This window comes from Falco cherrug, chromosome 1 (assembly GCF_023634085.1).
Source record: "Falco cherrug isolate bFalChe1 chromosome 1, bFalChe1.pri, whole genome shotgun sequence".
Lineage (NCBI taxonomy): Eukaryota > Metazoa > Chordata > Aves > Falconiformes > Falconidae > Falco > Falco cherrug.
In genome coordinates this window covers 59,483,531-59,502,716 of record NC_073697.1, presented here as the reverse complement: position 1 = coordinate 59,502,716, position 19,186 = coordinate 59,483,531, and positions in this window count along the sequence as shown.

The following is a 19,186-nucleotide window of genomic DNA, read 5'->3' as shown; positions in this document are numbered from 1 at the left end:
TCACAAGACAGATAAGGCAGGGGGAGCAATGGCCTGGCCCATAAAGAGGGTCCTTCCTCTGTCTGAACAGCAAACTTTTAAAACTTACAATAGCTTTGCTCAGCAATTTTGGTGGCCAGTGCAGCTGCTGTTTTCATGAAATCATGATCTGAAGACTCCTGGCTGGGTGCATGGCACGGCCCTGCAGCACACTGAGCAAGGTCCTTGGCTTCCACTGCACTCAAGTTATATTTTTCTGTGCAGTTTGGGCTTTGGGGGTGTTTGTAAAGTGAAGGATAAGGAGTGTGGCCATTACAGTGGAGGCCAGAGGGCATGCCACTGGGGGATGGAGCTGATGAGCAGCAGCAGGACTCTAGCAGAACAGTCACATGCACCCAAAGACACACAGTGCATCATGTTGTGTTCCCCTTTAGGGTGAAAGGTACCCAACTTTTTGGCACTTCAGTCATCTAAATTTAACTAACCCAGCGCCTCGGAGGTACAGCTCTCATAGAGGTCAGTGAAATAGCAAATGTTTGATATCAAATACTCTTCAATCAATTCACCTTTATTAGGGAATAGAGAATAGGAATCCTCTATGTGTGGGTCCGTAGCACACAGTAGGACCGAGGCACAATTCCTACATGCCACCCTGCATCCACAGCCACGATGTATTGATTGCAATGTTACTAGCAGCAAAGCCAAGCAAGGAGGGATTCAGTAGGCATGAGCCAAGACTTGCTCTGCACTCTACCAGGATGTATAGGTGGGGAGAGAAATTAGTGTCTGAGGAAAACTACAGCTGTAACAGACAGATGCTAGACTTCAGGTGGGTCATTTGGAAAAGCTGCTGATCAGCAGAGGGCTGTGAAGTTGCATCCCTGAGGCTTTCTTGGCTGCACAGTCGGTGCTTCCTGGATGCCCAAGGCACCTGCCAGCTGGCTCCAGCCACGGCCGGTGCTCCGGCAGCACAGGGAAGTGGGATCCCGCTTCCAGATGTGGTCAGTTTGTCAGCTATTTCCTCAAAGTTCAGATAATTGGAGGAAGAAGGGAAGAAGTACAGCTGTGAGGCTGGGAGGTGGTTAGAAGGGGAGAGGAATCAGCAGCTGTTAATCTTAAATATACCTTCTACATTTATATTTGCATTTATTCATTTTTATAAATTGATATTTATTATACAGTGTTATAAATTATATAGATATATATTAAACATCTAAATATATATATTTAGATGTTGAGAAGAAGATGCAAGTTGTACGCTGCTACTTCTCGTAATTGTGTATACTGTTTGCACATCAGGAAGAGCCCTTCTCTCTGAGATATCTTTCCCCAGTGCTGTACCGCCGTAGCACGTACCACCCACGTGCAGGAAGGATTTTCCCACTTTTTAGGCGAACAGTCCCCTCTAGATGGCGCCAGCACTCTTCGGTTCCCCGGGCCCGCCCGCCCTGCGCTGGGCTCCGGCTCCTGCTGCCCGGGGCGGCCCCGAGCATCCTTCGAGCATCCTTCTACCAGCAGCGCTGCGGGGCTCTCACCTCGCAATCCCTCCTGGCGTTAGCTGTTTGTAATAGTTGATCTACTGATAGCATTTCTAGGCTTTGTAATTTGACAATTACAAATGCTTGTGGTTGCACGTTAGCTTTTCGCAGCAAATATTTGTTCTCAGCTCTGTGATGCTTATTCCATCGTGATGGGTGGAGTTCAACTTACCTAACTTTAACCACCTAAAAATTAGGTATCTAGCTGAAACTAGTTTGGTTTGTTCCTAATATAATTGATGGAGACAGGTACTTCCAGAGTGCCAGTTTTTTTCTTCCTAAACACAGATGTTGTCCTGTCTGGTGAAGAACCTCCTGATGGAAAGAGAATCTTAAAGAATCCAGAATAAAAATGGGTATAAATTATTTATGCTCCTGGATCTAGAGTTGGTTCAATGAGCATCTCACGCAAAGAGGCTCTCAGTGAGATTAAAAAAAAGCACTTTTTCACAAAGACCTGGGCCACACAAGAGAGTTATCTGTGAATATAACTGTTTTGTGTTTCCTGCCTGTTAAAGGAGACCGACCCAGACAGTTTATAGGCTGCTGTGAGACATCACTTATAACAAAACGTGTTCACTGAGACAAATGGAGGGAGCCTGAAAAGATATTGTGCAAAAGGTGGGAATGAGGGTCAAGGCTTGGCTGAATTGTATAGAAAATGCTGGAGAGAACAAATGAGACCTCAGATTTATGTATCGCAAAGCTGAACTTGTGTGGGCCATTATGGACCATAATGTCTGATAGCACTTCATGAAATACCTGTAGGGGTGGGAGAGCAAAGATCTGCTTGGAGATTTCTAACTCAGACCATCATATTATTCAAAGGAATTTGTCTGTGTGTGGGACAAAAATCAGCATTGTTTACTGGCCAGCCCACAGCAGGGTTCACTGCAACTCCAGACCTAATAGACTTACTCACTGACTTTATGTAGTGATTTAGGGTTTATTAATTTATAAGGGAGAATAGGGAAATTATTCAGTTACTCAGATACCTTTTGCTGGTTGCTGTGTTCAGATTTTTTTTTCCAATTAAGATTTTAATTTGCTAATGAAACCCAAAAAAAGCTTTGTGAGTAAAATAGCTGTAGGTGGGTTTCTTGGTAATCTCTGTGAGACAGGATTCAACGCAAATTTAGCACAAGGGCAAACTTGAAAGTATGAATAGAGGCCATGTTCCTTCAGACCTTTGTGAACATGCTTAAAGCCAATATGGGTGAGGACCCTAAAATCTAGATAATTGGTTATGGGACATGATAATCTATGTTAATTAAGTTGGTCAGTACCAGTGGGTCTAGAAACTTCAATTATCAAAGCATTCCTTGATTCAGCTAATTAGCATAACGGCACAAAGTCACACACTTCTGTGATTTGTGGAAAAATAAACCAAGAAAGCCAACAGATTGCTATGTCTCGAAGGTTAAAACACTAGCCTGTGCTCTACTGGTTGTAATCATTGGAAGATAATATCAAGATCCTGGGGCCAAGAAAACATAAATCACAGAGCACAAAAAAAGCATACTTAGAGATGTGAGAAACTTGTGCTGAAATGCACTTCCCACCGTTCAAGGATCACTGTGTGCCCTTGGCTTTCAAATTAGAAAATGTGTTTCCACTGGCTGATGGAAAGCAGGGATTACTTTCTGATAAGATGAGAGCTCCAGCGTAGGATTCGTGCTGTGCTCCTGGGATGTTTGTTAGGTTTGCATAGCTCTTAATGCATAATTCATACACGTGAATTCGTAGACTTCAAGTTGTCAGTTCTACATCTCTTAGAGCCATGATACTAGGATATATGATTTATTCACTATTCATCTATACTATTTGCTCAGTTTTCACTGATCACAGCTAGCAACTCTCTTGCCCATGTAGTCAACTTGGAATCTGAGACAGTTTGGAGTTTCACCCTGGGAATAAAACCAGCTTTATTCCAGCTTGTACGACGTGGTATTGACTGTGGGTTGGTCATGCGCTGTGAAGGACAAGTCTAGGCAAGCTATTTTTTAATGTATGAACCTGCTTTTAGATTTTTAAAAAACTATCTTCGTTTAAGGAAGTTTGTAAGGGAGAAAACTACCTAAAGCTCATAATTATCACTTGAATCATTTTGGTTTGCAGAATAGTTTAATAAAAAATAAATACACCTTTACTTAAGATTATAGGTAAGTTATGGTTTAAATGAGAGCAGGGAAGATAACTTAAAGTTCTCAGGGATGAATCATTAATACTTTCTTTGTGAAAGGGCACTGGTCCATGATACAACCAAAGGGGCTTCACAGGAGCAGAATTCAGACCCTTAACAGTAGCAAATAATTGTCTAACTTTGTGTACCAAAATCCTTAAAGGACATACTCACCTGTCTCTGTCTCTTGTATATTATTTTATGGTATTTTAGAAATACGCCAGAACATAATTTGCTTGCAAAATGATCAGGGTTTTCCTGGAATAGACAGACTGAGTTCAGGCACAGGTTCAAAAGTAAAGGTTTTTCCATGAGATTCCTGTTGAAACTTTCAGACTCAAAAAGAAGAGTTGAGAGTTCAGGGACACTAACTGCCTGCCAGAGGAGAAAGACCACTGCTGATACAAGCTATGGGCTATGAGCAGAAGAGGGAAAGCTCTAAGCAAACTTGGCAGGCAATGAGAAAGTTAATAACAACATTTGTAGCTCACAATTGGGAAGGGTCAAAATTTCCTCAAGGAAACAAAGACTGTTTGTGTGCTGCTTTATGCACTCCATGGAAATGGGTGGCATTAGTGACCCTTTCCTACACTCTCTGGGACTGTCAATGGAAAGTATTTTAATGCTGGCACCTGTTTTCTAAGAATCAGCTGGGAAACAGAAGGGAGTTTGGGACATATCTCCTGTTTTCTGGGATGGTAGAAGTTGTTCCAGGAGGATAAAAGTTGCTTCAAACTATCTGAAGAGAAATATGTTGTCTACACCACATCTTGTGGATCTCTCTATGTCTTCTTTCCATTTTGAGGTTGCTTTTCATTCGGAGGGCTAGCTTGAAAGCATGGCCTATGTGTGGCCAAACTCCAGAGCAGCCAGGCTGTAATGTGCATGAGCATGGTCAGCAGCTTATTTGACTTACGCAGTCTGGAGAAGGTCTGCAGTGGCTGTTGTAAGGAGCCTGCAGATGCTCCATAGAGGTCATAGAGAGCACAGTTAGGGCAGTTGCTCTTCTACCTACCACTCACTAGCTAAGGGAGTCATTCACAGCAGCAAGTACTGAAAACTACCTTTTTTTTTTTTTTTTCTAGAATGTGTTATAGAATAATCTTGGCTATAAATTGCTCTTTATTATGCCGAACATGTTCTAAATCTGAGATTTCATCTGCCATGGGGAAAAAGGGAAAAAAAAGTCCTTATGCTTTGGTGTTCCTAGATAGAGACAGGTTCAAGAGGTGGCCGTGGACCTGGCCACATCTCAAATATCCACGTGGCCCCATTTGGAAAGCAGGCTCCCCATTTTGTATTGCAATGTTGTAAACACAGGGAATTGTGAATGTAACTGAATTCATTTTAGATACCTAGTCTATACATAAAATACCTTACCACGACATTGGAAGAACATCACCCACATCTATCCCGGACTACGAGAATGCTACTACTGAGTAGCAGAAGCACCTTCTCAACTGGGCATCATCGAGAGTGGGCACCTCTCCCCTGGTATGGGAAGGTAAAGAAAGCACCTGTGTTCCAGAAATACTGTCTGCTTCAATAAGGCAAACACTAGGTTTGAAAATGTTGGGCTATTGCCCTGTTCCAGAATCTAGATGTGTATTTTTTTCTATATGTTATCAGTGTTCTGCTGAGTTGTACCATAACATGAAGACATAAGCTTATTTCATGTATCAATGAATCAATGAAGCCTTACCGTCCATGACCTGTGACTAGAAAGAAGTCCAGGTTTTCAACTACTAAGCACAGTTAACAGCTGTAAAAACAGCTGTAGAGAATCATTTGTGTTGCTAAACTTAAACATGTCACAGGGGAAATGAAAGCTGTTTATGAATATTCAAAATTTTCCATTTATCCTTATTGTATAAACATGACTCTGGCAAATTAACTCTTCCTGATTAACTCAGTGCAATATTGGAAAGATAATGTAACATCTTTGTTTTCTTATTAATATTAAGTATTCACACATTGTAATAAAGGGCAAAGAAGGTGATAGCACAGATAACATGTCAGCTCTATGATAATAGTATATGATTTTTGCTTCAAACTGCGAAGTTATTTTAGCAGGACTTGATCCTAACTACATCTGAGCTCAAACTTTCAGTCTAATGTTGGAAATCAGACAAATTAGTGCTGGCTTTGCAGTATTTCTTATTCAGAGGAAATTAATTTTATCTGTAACTTTTGGTTACAAATAGTAGTCTAGTTCTGAATGAAACTGGGTGCGGGAAGGCAGTCAGCTCCACTTTAGCTCACACATCTTCTTTAATTCTGGAAAACCTCTATTTTGCTGTGTACTTCCTTTGTTGGCATACGTTTAATATTGTGCACCCCTTTTTGCCAGCTGTTTGATTATTTTTTATTTTGGCTTGCTTTTCTAATTGATTTTTTTTGCAGTAACAGAGTCTTAAAGGAATTTTTTTTCCTCCGGTGTGCTTCCTGACAGAAAATCTCTAGTAAATATTTATCAGGAAATCTATTAGGAAAGTGTTACATTAGTAATTTTCTCAAAAAATATTTATTAGAGGCTTAATAGTACAAACCCCATTAGAATTGTGATAAATATTGACTACAGCCAAGAGAAAAACAGTGCCTGAAGAGCACTGCATGCTGCAAGCGTGTTCAGATGCAGCTAATCAGTGATAAATATTTGGTGATTTTCAGGTAGGAGATCTGAGCTTTTCGTACCTACTAGATCTGTCAAATGCATGATGGCACAGGATTAGCTCCTGAGCTGGGGGCACAGAACTAAGAGGCAAATCTTTTAAGATGGCAGCAACCAAACCACGGGAGCTGGGGGCTGACACTGGTTTTAAAGCACTTTTAAAAATATGCTCCATCTTCTCCTGGTGGAAATAGTCTTCTCAGTTTGATAGACACATGAGAAGCCAGAAGGGCTCCTTGTGATACAGATAGGCAGGCATGCCGGTACCTGCTTCATTCACGTCTGTGTGCATGGCTGCGCAAAATAATTTAAAAAAATAGTTTATAAGTGGTAAAAGCAAACAAAAGGTCACCCGCAAGTTAATTACTTGTAGTGCCTTACCTACAGATTTGCACTGACATAGGCTGCTCTGCTGCTCTCTGAACTGGAGGCTAGAAAAATAAACGGTTATGAGCGGTTAGATATGATTGAGGCGTGTGGGGTCTGCGACAATAAATAATCTCAGCCCTTGTGTCCAGATACTGCAAGCAGCTTTGGCTAACGTCATGACTTACTTGCCAGATTCATTGTGTGCTGTTCAGCAATTGAGACAGCAGTTAATAAATATTCTTATTGTCTGGACTCAAAACAAAGCTAAGGTCACATAGGGCTGGCACTGTTACCTAGGAAGAGATGCAGGCTGTACTCTACAGACTGCCGATTTCTGGGCTGTTTTAATGAAATCTTACCCTGACAGGCTTCAAATCCCTTGAAATGAGAGCATGACAACTGTCAGAGCAGTAGGGATGTACTGCTTGCCTGTGTCTCTGCTCTTTGTGCCAGGAGCATAAACCAATGTGCTGGCTCTGCCATACCTATAGCTCTGCTGTGCTTTATGTACAGAATACTATTCCTACTGAAATTACTCCCAGTCCTGAAGTAGTAAAAGCAAGAAAAAAGGGGGAGATGAAAACAGCAGCAATTTGGACCAGTATGTAAAAGATTTAGGTTTTTCTTTCCAACCACGCAGCCCACAGGTAGGAGAAGAAATATAGCTAAGGTAGGACCATGAAACCTGCTAGGATGGCTTGTTTGAGCCAATGCCCAGGGTAGACAGGGCACAGGGCAATAAGTGATAAAAACCTCTCCTGCACTGCTAGTCATTTACACCGATTCAGAAGGGTGGCCCTGTCTCCTGCTCTCATTGACAGGGACATAGGGACAAAAGCACTGGGCATCCTGCATGGAAGGGTCTGTGCCTGGTGGGCTGGCCTGGAGAGGTGCGTGAGTGCTGCTGGCCAAAACAATAGACCATGGCATGTCACAGCTCTAACTGGGCAAGACAGATTCTCCCTGATACTTCAGATAATTCAGTTATCTTGTGGCCGACTGAGGTGTCATTTCAGGAGCTTCTCAATTCAGCAAAGGATTAAACCCAAGTTTAAGTGGCTTTGCTGAAACAGGGATAGAATTAACCTCAGGACCTTCCTCATATTTATTAGCACCACAATCAGTGGTGCGGCTGTCATGAGCAGTGTATGTAAGAATTGCGAAGGCCCTCTGAATGGTCAGTCTGCTGCTCGGTGCTCCTGCATTTTGATGGAACCATCTCTGGAACACTCACGCCGAGTGCCTCTGCTTGCCCTCAGCCCCTGCCTGACCTGGTGTCTGGGGGGTAATGGCACTTGCTTCCTCCCTGCCTCTGCAAAAATCAGTTTTTACACTATTTCCTCTGCCTACCAGTTCTCAGTGATCAGAAGGTCTGGTGAAAACCTTTGGATTTGGTATTTCCTACCAATGCCACTGCTCTGGTTAAATTCAACTCCTGACCTGCTCAATGAGCTCCTCTGAAAATCCATCCTGTCTGAGGAAACAGGAATCTAATGTTTAGTTTTTCATTTCATCCCAATACGGACAGTTTTAGCCCACTGTCCTGCCTAATTCACCTCCTAATGGAATCAACATCTTCCAGCTTGTTTGAGGACTTCAGGAAAAGCGTAGTTTAATTCCTAGCAATCTGTGCTGGAGCGATGTCCGCACTGGAGAGGCAGCTTCAGTGTTCATCACACCTAAAAATGCAATGACAGTGGATGTTTTCCTCTGCTCAGTTCCTTCCTTTTATCTGTGTGCAGCATTTGTTTCCACTTACATCTAAAGAGACTTGGAAAGTGATCTGATGAATTAGAAGAGGCTACTTAGGAGAAAATGAAAATAACTACGCAGCACTCTGTTACTTCCTCAAGCCTTTCTGTGACTAGTACTAAGCTGTTATGATACAGGATTTTTGAGATGCCAGGGAGGGAAAAACAAAGGATTTTCTGTGTAGCACTAAGTTTTCCACCCTGGGGTTTTGGATTCCTGTTTGTGGGACTGCCACGGAGCTCTCCCACAGCTGCCCAGCAGCAGTGCCGAGCCCTTGCTCCGGGGCTGGCTCCTTGCACCTCACCTTGCAGGGGCTCCAGCTGGTCTGTACCGAAACCCTCGTATGCTCCCAGAGAAACAAAAGGCAATTCTTTCTTCGGTTCTCTTTGGAAATAAAGAACAGGCGTAATTCTTAGCAAGAAATACCACTGCTTCTTACTTAGCTCCATTCCTCCTGCTTTGGAAATCAGATGTGGTTGGTGGGTCCTGCAGCCAGCCTGGCCTGTATGGGAGGACAGTGGGGCTAGTCTGAACGTGCTACTGCTGAGGATCCAACAAATTCTGCTATTATAGATTTTTTAAAAATATTGAACTGTATTTCATGTCTTTCTTGTGTAAAACATCTCCGTCTCTCTTTCTCTCTCTTTTCCTCTCCCTGTCTTTTTTTTTTTTTTAAGCCATGCAGGAAATGTTTTGGAAGGGAGAGTCAAGAGACTTAAGTCTGGAATTTTTATGTACACCAGAAACTTAAATGTGTGGTTCAAGCTGATAAACTTACCACACCTCTTTCTGTTTTCTTTATAGACTTATTACAAATATCTGGCTTGGAACCTAGATTTATGGTGAGAACAAAAGAAATATAGACCATAGAGACATGAAAAGATAAATCTCAGGAGGAGACATAAAAGGGTTTGTTCAACTTTTAAACTGTTTCTTAATGAAACAAAATAACGAAAAAGATCAGAACACTAATTTTTTAAAATGTTCATGTTTAAAGAAGCTGTTGAACTTTAGTGATGCCACATATAAAATATCACCTCTGTTGTTTTATGCCTGAGTTAAAGTTGCCTGCAGAGTCCAGCCCTGAGTTTCTCATAGCATCAGAGTTTGCATTGGTCTCAACTGGAGGTTTGTACAGAAAAAGGAACAGCAAGCACAGAGCACTCAAGCTATACCTTGAAACTAGAGCTGGCCAAGATTTCCCAATGGTACATTTAGGAACACTGTTTGGGATTAATTTCAGGTGGAATGTTTTGTGAAAATGTGTACGCTTCCATGATATTTGATTGAAAAGTGAATAAACAGGTAATTTCTGTTTCTGCTTTTACATTTTCCTTATATGGTATCATAAATAATTCTAATCAAAATGAGTCTTTCTGACTTCAGTTTTAACAGTGCCATGGATTCTGAAGCTGCTGTGAGCACACAGGCCCCCTCCTTCCCCAGCAAAGATGTAAGACTTACATGAAAGTTTGACCTAGAAAATCTATTAGGAAGAAGAAGGACATTTACTCTGGACTTGCAAATATTCAGCGGTGGGGAATTCCCACAACCTTTGGTAAGTTGTTCCAGAGATTAGTTATCCTCACAGGCAAAGAGCTTGCACTTCCTTGGTCTCCTACAGGTTTAAAAATCCGCCTTGTAGACTCAACACAAGTGCATGCACTTACTATCAAATCATCCCTGTTCTCATTTATTAATTTAGATGAGAACCACCACTTGTGTCTGTCCATTAAACACATACTTCCTTTACGGCTGTTCTTTAAATATCTTTCAATCAAGCAGAGGTGCTCTTTGATTGCAAGCACCAGAATGAATCCCAACGTGCTGGCAGCAATTTCGTCCATGCCAGATAAAGAAGAAAACTAACTTTCCTATTCAGTTTATATTACATGACCAGTAACTGCACAAGCCATCCTATTGCAATAGGAGTTCACGTTTAAATGGTTATCAACCAGTACCCCATTAACACCTGTGTACAGTTTAGTTTGAATAAGACAATGTGCTCATTTGGTCCACCTAATTGTTTGACAGTTGTATTGAAACCTCAAAAATTTTGCATGTCAACATCAATACACCGCTACAAATGTATGAGGATAATTTTGTGAAGTCAGTGGGTTTCTACTGTGTTTACATATAACTGGGTTATATCCTAGGTCTGCTTTTAGGGGTGTCTTTGTCTGGAGTGGAGCTCTTTTGCCTTTGGAAAAAGGGGATTTTAGGAAATAAAGATCCATATAAGATATAGACTCAAGGTAACATTTTTGAAAATTTGTGTGCTCTGAGTCTATGTAATTCAGTCATCTAATTGCCCAGGTAAATAAGTAAGGGTTTACTTTCCACTAGGGAACTAGAAGATCTTGGACGAGGAATTTAATTGTAGGTTTAGTCTATCCTCAAAGTCACTGGTAAGTGAGTTATTGACCTTTAATGGTTGCTTGCTGTCCCCTGTAAAAGGAATTCTTGATTCTCATAACCACAAGTAGCCACAGTATGGTACTGCCACTATGGCTGTTCTTAGCAAGCATCTTGCCCAAAGGCTAGTAGATGTTCCAAGGCCAAAATGTCTATAAAGACAGACCTACCCATTCAGCCCCATCAGGATGCCTCTCAGAAAAAGAAATAAGGCACTTCAATAGGAACAGGTGGGGAGTTTATGCTGCTTCTACCCGAGCTGTCATTTCCCTGTGGCTAAATAAGATATTCACTCCCAAGCCTTTCAAGAACACTAACTTAAAAGAAAATCAGGTCTGTATCCAAATGTAAACAGATTGTCTCTGAGCCCTAACAAATGAGATTGCTGTGGAGAATTATGTAATTCTCACATTTGACTTCCAGTCAGTGCAAACCTTCAAGGGCAGCCTCATCTTTATGGGGATCTACTCCAAACTTTAAAGCATCTATGGCTCTGCGATTTTGTCATGAGCACATAGTAAATGTGTCTAAACATAGCTACTGCAAATGTCTGGAAGTTACCCGCTAAGACATAAGCAGCTAATTGGATACAGCACCAGCAGGCGTAATAAATGTATATAAATTTTAATGTTATGTGGAAGAATTAATATTCCAGTGACTAGATTACTATTAATTGCATTGCTTAGTCTAAAAATGCAAAACATAAACAATTACTAAAATCTGTATGTCAATTTGGCTCAAATGAAGTGATTAAAAGTAGAAGGAAAAAATGAAAAGAAAGCATTACCAAATTCTTTTACTCGCTTTTTTTAGTAAACAAGATCCTTCTGCGATAGAACTGCTGTTCAACTGAAAAAAAACATTGATAATTATAACGTATTAGGAGACAAGCAAGTATTTTCCATTGGAACAATTATTTTCATTTAGCACGTTAATGTTGACAGAAAAAGACCAAAGGCACCCTTGTGACTTTACCAGCATGTCATAACAAAATGAAGGCTTAACCTGTTTCTGAAGGATTGACTTTCAAGCAGGAAACTGGGCTATTTTGGAAACTTAGCTAATGACACTGTTATTTTTTCTCCTGAGTGATAAGGTTGATGGATACATACCACTTGTATTTTTCTCAATCCTTTTTCTCCCATGCTCAGGACTATCATTTACACCATAGTGTGGATCAATCAATTTATATTAGTATCTAGCTCTGCTGACAAATGCTCTTGCTCTGCCATTTGCAGCTATAAATTTATTTTGACAAAATTATCTGACACAGAGTATCCTTTTTCCTTTGGAGAACAGTAAAGACAAAAATTTTCAGAGTGACCTAGGAGAAGTTGGTGTCCACCTCTTACTGAAATCTCAGAGGCTCCGAGCACCTATGTGCCCCAGGAGTCCTGGAAAACCCGTCCAAAGGCTCATTGGGATCTTTCTTATGCTCCAGAATCATGTCACAGTACATCTAACATGATAGATTAAGTTTCTATAAAAGGTGGAGATGTAAAGGGCAATAAATACACAGACTTACGAGATTTAGAAAGGGTACCAGTAACAGTAGCTACCACAGGTGTTCAGACAATCACTTTTTTCACCAATGTGAACATTTTCAAGCTAGCTTCCCAAAATAACTTCTTACCTCAAGCACACAGTATAGGATATAACAGGATTACAGAGCTCTGCAATATCAGCGCTTGGCTTCCTTATAGAATTTAAAATACATTTTAACTGATGGCAAAGAGTTTGCATTTTAAGAGATGCTCAATAAAAACATGGTTTTACCATCGCCCAACACTTCTGCAAGGTCACAAGGGCAGATAAACAACTTCCTGCAGCTGTGGCTACATCTGGCACACGACTGAGGCAGAAAGCGTGCTTCACAAAGATAAACATATCAGGTTGTATCTCCATAGTCTCCTACACTTCTGGATAAAGCTTGGAGAACTGAACTTGGCCCTGCAGGGCCAGTGGTAATTAATATCCGAAACTGCTTTGCCACTAATAAATCGAAGCAGCCCTGCAGTGAGTTTAAAACCACCCCAGTCCAATAATGTATGGTGACCATGGGCATCTTGGTGCTGCTGCACTGCCCCTGAAGCCCCCAGGGTTTTTTCTCGCCTGGAAACTATAGCTACCATCAATCTGTCGGTGAGATGAGGGCAGACAGCTGAAAGAGGAGAAATGAACTGGGAATCTGCACGAGGTGGACAGTGTGTGCTGAGAGCCAGGTAGCAGACCTGCTCCCAAAATTGTCAAATAATCCATACCTGGGCTGGGGAATGGGTTCCTTGTGGCCTGGTGTTAGGGGCTCTCTCTATGTCCATAATACACGTTTTATTAGCCATTCCAGAAGATGATCCATCCTTGGATAGCTTAAACTGAGCAAACTTGGTTGGTGTGTATTTCTGGCATACTGACACACAGGTGATTGGGTTTTTTTCTCAAAAGCTATCACAGTGCTTTTGTGTGTAGGGTGGGATAGTTTTTGTTTGCAATCTGAACAAACTGAAATCAATAAATCATTTTTGACTGATCCCAGGTTGAAACTTTTTGGCATATGCAATGAGACAAGCTGAGTTAGCTTCAACCTGTAATGGTAATAGCAAAAAGCAATTACATTTTGAATTGGATTTGTATTTGGACAGCAGAATAGTGTTGCACAGCTGAAGAGGCATCTCCTTTGTAGCCCCTTGGACAAATTGTATGCAGGTGCCTCTGCAGGTTTCTGGAGGGAGATTCAGTCCTGAGAGGTTGTCTTCCTCTCTCCCTGGACTATCTCAGGAACCCAGTTGCCCCCAGAGGACAATCCAGACCCTCCTCTGAGGCTGGAGAGGAGCAGAACACCCACTCCTTTGCTGACGCTGGCCACCCTGCAGAGTGGGCATGGGCATCTGAAAAGGAAGGGCAGGCAGTGCCCAGCATTTAGATTGTTTTATGTATTCTTTTTCCGATATTGGTTCAATGAGGGTTACATTGATACGGTCAGAGCACTTGCCCACAACTGGGAGCTGCAACCCTCTGAGCTTGACGGAAAGCCTGGAAAGTACCCCACAAGCTCTGTGCAAGAAGTCCTTGGAGAGCCTGCATTCCAGGTGATGCCTGCACAAGTCTATCCATAAACGCACCACAGAAGCAGCCCCTGGCGGATGCAACACGGCTGAAGTGCTGGGCAGACGCAGAGCTCCTGAGGCAGCCTTTGGCCACCCTCGGTTCCAAGACTGCTCGGACAGCAGCTGGTGACGGAAGGATCACACTTATACCTCTTCTACCAGCCAGATCCCTATCACAAGGAGCTTTGCCCTCAAGAGGAGAAGCAAAATTCTTCCTCTGCCCTTAGCTTGGCAGTTTGCGCTGAGGAAAAGCTGTTTGGCTGCGTAGCTGTGTTGGTAGGAGCACTGCTTCCTTGCTTGATTATGTGTTGGGAAATTGCTAGCCTGTTGCCTGTAGATGCTTACAATATCTTCCATGAGAAAACTAAAGTTGCTAGGACCTTGGCTCCAAGTTTATCCTATCTGGAAACAGTGTAGGGTTTGGCTGAATTTAATTCAGTTTAGCAAAAAAACCCCAAAACCCAACAAATTCATAAGTTATAAAACATCTCTTTTCTTTGCAAAAGCCCCAATTCTGTAATAAGCCATGTCAGGTAAGTATTCGTCCACACTTTGACGCATCACAGGGAGAACTGTAGGAGCTGACAATATACAAACCATTTGATGTTGTGTTTCCACCCTGCTTCCTGGCAGACACCTCTCGGAGATGACAAGGGAGTATCATTTTTACATGACGGTGTTTCTACCAAACTGCTGATAGAGCCCTTCACAAGATCACAGAAAGGTCCGTATCATCTGATTAGCATTTAGAGAAGCTGGTCGTCCGGGAGGGAACTGCAGGAGACCAGAGACTGCCACCCTCAAGGGCTGAGAGAGGAAAGACTCAATCAGTGGTTGATAAGGCTTAGGAATGATAAATCACAAACAAAACTCCAGGCTTAGGAATTCACAGCACAATCTGTCATGAATTTCCTTCCCTTCCCTCCCTCCCCAATATCTGATGAAAATTTGCCTTTTAAAATGGTCTCTGGCAGTACAAGGAACCAAGTCAGTGAGAACTGCTGAGCTGTGCCTGCCTTTTGTTAGTTTTCTTAATGCTCTATTTTTTTTTTTATAACTGTATCTTTGTGCGTATGTGTGTCTCTAAGTATATTTATGCAAATTTGACTGCTAGTAGGTGATAGCAGGAGGAATTTTAAAGTTCAAGGATTTTTTTTTTAATGTCAAAATGCAAAATTGTCGTGTGAAAAACACTTGGTGCCAGGCTATCAACACTTTAAAAGAGGGAGATCTGAAACCTGCCTAGAGGTCTCAGTTCCCCACTGAAGCAGACTGCAAAATCCTTCAAAAAATCATTTTAGAACTGACTTCAAATAAAAAGACCTTCTCTACAGGAGGTACTTTTGCTGGGAAGAGTGCTCTCCACGTCAGATTTCCCACCAGTTCTGAGAGGCTGTAACACCTTAGCTTGCTAGTTGCACATGTATGCAGTATATAGAAATGATGGTGTAGGGCAATGCATGGGCTGGAGATCATCTTCCCACACTGTGGCTGTGGAGGAGAAGGAGCACTGCGGTGTCAGCATAATGGGACAACACATTTACTGAATGCACATCGCGGCACTCAGCTGTTACGAATGACAACATTGCTATAGGTCTGCCCAGGACACTTGGCATCGTCCCCTCTTCCCCTTGTTAACCAGTGCATTGATGCAAAGGGAAGACACAGAGATCTTTAGGTCTCCCGTTGGCTAAGGATTGTATGAATAAGACTTAGCAGAGTATTTTCCCTGATTATAGCACTTACAGTCACATGCATACATTCTCTCACTTTTAGTGTACGGTGAGCAGGGATGGAAGCGGGTCCTTGTTTTTCCTCTGGGCAGAGGAGAACTCCTGTGCGTTGTGAATTCCCTCCCCAGTGCCTTTTCCATGCTGCCCCTCACATGAGGGATGGAGGCAGATGAGTGCTATTACACATCTTTCAGACAAGCCAGTTCCATCTCTTCAGAGAGACACCGGAGGAGCAAAGCACGGCCAAATGACATGCCTGCCCGCTGCCCCTCACTTCTCAGACACATGCACGTGTGGGCTCAGAAGTGGGGTCAAATAATCCACATCTACCTCGTTAAGAAGCTAAAAACAAGAAAGAAAAATACTGTTAGAATGGACCGAGTGCAGAGGAAAAAAATAGAGATTTGAGGGGGAATGATGGCAAAAAGAATGCCAGAGACCACAATAAAGCAGGAAAGAAGAAAAGAAGGCTCTTGGAGAAAGATCCACTGTGCTAATCATATAGAAATTGCACATACACTGCTGCCTAGTTTGAGGGATGGATGGTAGGAGCTGCATTGAGCCTCTCACGGAACTGCGCTTTAAAAATACCTTAAAATGTTGGCTCGTGTGCTTGCAATTAAGCCTGTGGGTTTTAACTTAAACATCAATGTGATCCTCCTCCTCTTCCATGAAGGGGATATTTTGGGGAAGTTGCACTGATTTTCTGTAGCAGCTGGTAGGCTGAACTGAAAAAAGCATAAATGTTCTTTCCAAACTGATGTGAGAGAGAAAACTGTTATCTGAGGGGAACACGGAGGATCTATTTTTAATTTTTACCTTGTTAAAAATCATTGTATGATTGCGATAGCCTGCTTTTTACATCTGTAACAACTTCTGCCCCGTAAGAGCAGCAGGATTCCTCCAAGGGATGCCCAAGGATGCAGAAACGCTGACGCTAGCCTGATGCTGGTGCTAACAGTGTGCACTGCTTACTCTTATTAGACAATAACACATACCCTGGGGTGTCTTCTGGCTTTTGATTAAGCTCCCTGGGATTCCAGCTTTGTAGATTGGCCATTGTAAATGCAGAGGCAGAAGAAAGATGTGATCGCCTCTGCTCCAAGGGTGGTACAACCACCTCTCCCAGCAGGAAGTGTTCAGATGCCCTTGATGACAATGGGCAAACAGACATTGTTTTTGTTTATTTTCTCATAAAGTGCTGATGAACAAATGAGGCAGAGGCATTAAGAAGCTCATGCTGTGAAGAGAGATTTGAGTTTATCAGCTGCTTCTTGGCAGGGTAAATTTTACATACAGTGAGAATATAAAGTGATCCCTCCCTGAGGGGTGAGGCTCTAGAGTGTTATTTCATAAATAAAAGGGGAGGAGTGCTTTCCTTAGAGATTTGCTCTTTTCTTGAGTCAAGTTTGAATTAATACCGTTTATTTTCTCTGACCTTCTTTGGTGTAACATGATCATGAAACACATCACAGCTAGCTAGTCTATAGCTGAGGGGCAGTAGAGGATGAGAGGAAACATCTATGGATAAAGCACAGCCTGTGAAATACTGAGGATCTACTCTGACTAGCAAGCCAAACTCTGCTGCTAAACTTTGTTCATTTGATGGTCTAAGCCCTACGATGAAAGGTGCTGTTCAGTACTCGGGCTGGTATCTGCTCTCCCTGAAGTCATCACAAATGGCTCAAAATACTACGTACAGAACCTTACCCAGCAAAAAGAGGCAATAATGAGAAGCAATCACACAGATCACATGCAGAGCTCCATCCTGCCAAGTGGCAAGGGCTGAAGATACAGAACCTCACAGCTAGCACACACGAGTCTTCCTTCTCCCTCTACCCTTACCTAGGACATCTTTATACATTTCAGCAGAGAACTCATAGTACGTGGCAGATTTGGAAAACATGTTGGAATTTACCTTGTGAAGCAAAGTGGGATCTTCCCTCCAAAGCACCTAGGGGCCAGTGGCAAGGTCCACATGATCTCTTGTGAAAAGTCGATGCCATATGGCAGGAAGCCATTTATCTGGCTTCATTGCTGTAGGGAGTGAAAATTGACAGGACAATGCTATCTGCAGGGCTCACAGGGCTGGGTCAAATCCTGCTTACCTTACTTATGTAAATAGTTCCCCGCATCTCAATAGCTCAGTGTTGTTACAAACTGTCCTGATTTGCACTTTGCAAACTGAGAACAGAAATTGCTTCCAAACTTTCCAAATGGAGCTTTTCCCTCGAACAGAAAAAAGCTTTGTCCTGCCCGACAGAGTCGTCCGCATGACTGCAGAAACCCAGTAGCGTTTCACAGGGAGTTTTCTTTTGAAGTTTGATTGTGTAAGACAGGAGGAAAATCTTCCCTCCCAAGCATAATCCTGTAGTGTAAAATCAGCTTTATATTTATTTATTTTGACATTCAAACTAATCTTTTTAATGCATATATATAAGCTCTTGGGGATTTAGGTCTTCATCTCTTGGTGATTTGCCCAGTATTTCTCATAGTCCCCTATATAAGGAAATTATTTTTAAGAAACTCTGCAGTTTGGGCTTTGCTATTCCTTTATAATGGTTGGAGAGGGCAGGCTGGGGTGGGTGGGGGATGTTTAAACAAAATGTGGTGATTTTACAGACTCAGTGGACTCCACAACCGGGAACTCCAACCTTTTGAATTACTGCCAAGTCTTCCTCTCAGATCCACCTGAAGCGACTTAGAACTGGTGCAGGTCAGGTCTGAGCTTTGGCAGGAGCCATGCTGTGTTACCCCTAGGGAGACCCCACCATGCTGCACCTGCCTTTGAAAAATAGAAGATCTGCATGGTGAAGAAGCACTAAAAACAGTAAAGGAGAGTGCAATGATTAGGAAATTATCCTTGAGCACAGGCTCTGCATGTGCAATAACCTTCTCCGCTGCAGTCTTCCTGTGCAGCTGCGGCTGAGCGCACAGGACTGCAGTGTGTAAATTGTGAGGGGCCCTACAACTTAATGGGATTGCCAGCCCCCATGCCCAGGAGCGTGGTGCTCAGACCACCCCAGCTATCAAACTGCACTTCCACAGGTTTCCAGAGCTGGAAGTGGCTGGAAGGGTCCCACGCCTGGCAGTGCTGTGGTACCCACGTCTCACCCATGAGTGTGACCTGCAGTCACTTTCTTCCACGGCCTGACACTGTTGGAGCCCAGTTCCTTAACTTCCCCTTGCACCAGATAACACTGACTGGGAGAGGGGGAGAGGACTCACGCATAGTCTTGGATTCAGGAACAGAGATGTGATCTACAAATTGATTTTGAAATGTTTCGCTTAGTTATTTAAGTATGCAATCATTTATTCTGAATAAGATGCAAAATATTATCATAAGATGGAGCAATTCAGGTATGCTCATCTGGAATTAAATGGAATCTTGAATTGTTAATTTTGGCATTTGTGAGCGTGTGCGAAGCTGGAAGAAGAGGGAT